Source organism: Myotis brandtii, unplaced genomic scaffold, assembly GCF_000412655.1.
Source record: "Myotis brandtii unplaced genomic scaffold, ASM41265v1 scaffold413, whole genome shotgun sequence".
NCBI lineage: Eukaryota > Metazoa > Chordata > Mammalia > Chiroptera > Vespertilionidae > Myotis > Myotis brandtii.
The window spans coordinates 156,999-160,149 of NW_005365869.1; positions in this window are offsets into that span (position 1 = coordinate 156,999).

Here is a 3,151-nt window from a genome sequence, read left to right on the forward strand (position 1 = left end):
TACATATTTATATAGTCTTTAAAAATCTAAAGAATATTTCATAACATGAAATTCAAATTTCTCTGCCCATAAATAAAGTTTTATTGGGACACAGTCGTGTGCATTTGTTTACTATTCTCTATGGCTGTTTGTGTCACGTGGCAGAGTTGAGTAGTTGGGATAGAGACCTAAGGTCTACAAAGCCCACAGTACTTACTATCTGGACCTTTCACGAAAAAGTACGCCAACCTCTGGTCTAAAGCATCTGTTCAGTTACTTTGATTATAAATCTTTATTTGCACCTTGGATTATAACCACAATTTATATACTTTATAGGAAATATTTATCCTATTTCATACTCTGCTTTACCTTATAGACTTACTTTTATTACATTTTGCTATAATTTTTTAAAATTTTTACTTATCAAACCTAGCCTCTTTACCTTTAAAAATACCCTCTTAAGTAGTCAATGCGTGTTTCTTTGACAGGTTGCATAATAGGCACTTCAGTTTTGTCAGACCTAAAAGTAAGTTATGGTTAACTCTTCCATATGTTTAGACATTTCTTAAGTTTGGTGTAATATACACATGTATATTAAATCACTTTTGCAGGATATCCATTTAACCAAGTAGTATTTCTTACCTATTCCTATATTGCTTCTAGTTGGCCAGATGTTATAAACTCTAACAATTTTAACTCTCTTTCTGAGCTATCTCATTATTCCTTTCTGCTGTGACCTAATAACAAAGGCTTCTTATAATTGTCATTTTATAAGATACTTTTAGATTGACTAAGACCAGTCTACTATTACCTTAAAATTTGAGAGCATATTCTCCATTCATTGACCCATCTGAATATCTTTCAAGTTCCATAAAATATGTTTAAAGATATTTTAGTTAGTGTTGCATTAAATTAACCTAAGGAGTATTTTCATTTTTATCATAACATAATTTCCCCACCAATGGCCAGGCTTCTGTCTCTTCAGATACCCACAACTTTTTTTAAATAAAGAATGCCTCAGGGATGCAATCAATGCTTTATAAATTCATGTTTATCTTAGTAGACACTTTTATGTTTAAAATTTGAGTTTTTATACGTAACTATGGATGTACAACCCGAATACATTTTAATCATAAACTATTCCAAGGAAAATAGAAACCCCCTCCTGACTCCCCCCACCTGGTCAGACTCCCCTCCCCAGAGCCATGCTTCTTCATAAACTTTGTCAATGGGGAAAACACTGTGGAAGAGACCACCGATCCTGCTTGGCATTCTCTTCCTATAACATTTCCCTAGATGTACTGTTCTTAAAGTCACCATGACTTGTCATACAACACCAGTGGTCCAAGGGAGATATGGCTAGAATTAAATTGTCCCACAAATGCTCAAAATGTAACAGTGTTCAACTCAAAAATCACAGTTTGGCTTCTAGCAGCAAATCTTGTATATTTTTGTAATTGCCCCTTCTTATTGACAGAGCTTATTAAAGGCCTGGCTTCTTCCCTCAGATCCCTGTGACTAATCTCCCAATTAGAAAATAATAGACATGTTAAAAGAAGTACCAATAGATCCCATGCTAATTAGAGCCTTGGAGTGTTCAGTCTTCTAGAATGCTGAAGAGTCCCCTTTATTTGTGGTGGTGGGTCTCTAAGCTGGGCATTTTTGGTTAAAGCAAATTAGGAGCTGGTTCTGGAGGATTGCTAAGTGACAATTAAATAAGCAATAAGCTACATATAGTGTAGGCCCTGGGGAGACCAGGATTTAAATGCATAGATGAGTTTAGGTAGAACAAGCAGGATGGCTAAGTGACAAACATATCAAGATAAATGTGTATAATTCCCATACCAAGTGCCATAAATGTATTAAAAATCTCCTCCCTGATTTGTTTGTGTGTGTTTTGTTTAGGTTTTGTTTCTGGGGTTTTTTACTATTATTATTATTATTGCAAGTAAAATGCAATGTCTGTAAAGAAGAGGGGGCACTTTAGTGACGTCTGTTTGTTTTCTTGGAGTTTTCACCTGCAAGTCTATACTAATTGGCCAAAACAAACAATGCCAGCACAACTGTCCTCTCAGCAGCTGCATGCTAAATCCCACACGCTCTTCAACCGGAAAAGCTGGTCAATCTCAAGATAGATAATGAGCAAAATAGTCTGAAGTTGTGGCGTTTAGGGGAGGGCAAGGGTTGCTCAAGCCCACTTATCACCCTGCTGAGTTTTGAAAGACTGTGGGAAAAGTGACTCTCCTAGTTCACGGAGCCCACCCCCTCCTTTCCAGCTAAATGGAATGCTTTGCTATGCAAATAACAAGTCAGATCTCAAAGGAAGTGAAGGACTCAGGATGGTAAAGGAACTCACCTTTTGGAGGTAAATTAACTCTTTTAAGGTACCATTGAACAAATTACTTCTCCATGCTCGGAAAGTTCTCTTGGTGCCCTAAAACCTCAAAATCGCCTGAGATTAGTGTGCTCCTTCGAGGGTCAGGCCTCATAAAGCGCGAGTCCCTTTGGAAAAACATCTTTTGTCTGCCCCAGTTAAAGTACACAAAAGAAGCATGTGGAAATCACTCAGCAACTCGACATTTGCGTTTGACCCAAACCTCCTGGAATCTGAAGGTTGAAAGTATCAAGGTCAGTTCGGAGCCTGGAAACCTAACTGTTTGCATAGGTTTCAGTTTGGTAATTGCTGTATTTAGATCATTCTAGCTCCCCTTGCCATTGCCCTCAGTTCCCAAGAAAACTGGTACAAGTAGTCAGGGCAATAAATAAATAAGTAAACAAACAAACAAACAAACAAACACATTAAGTCCAGTAGGAGATTACTTTGCTCAACCAACGGCTTCTGAAGGTATGACACAGAGATCTTTAGTATATCTCTTTGTCAGGGTCACAGTTAACTTTCTCCAGAAAGAGACATAGTCTCAAGATGACTAAATCAGGCCAATGCAAATGCTCCATAGAAAAGCGTCTGAGCCTTGGATGTTAAGTAACCCACTCTTTAGGATTCACAGGAGCATTCTGTTGAATATGGGACCACAACATTTAAGCCAAGCCTTACGAAGTCTTTAAAAATCTTAATGAAATTTGGAAGTGGTGCCCTCAACCCTGAAATCATAGCCAGGCTGCTTTATATTACTTGAGATAACTAAGTTTTCTATCCTGCCTACTTTCACAA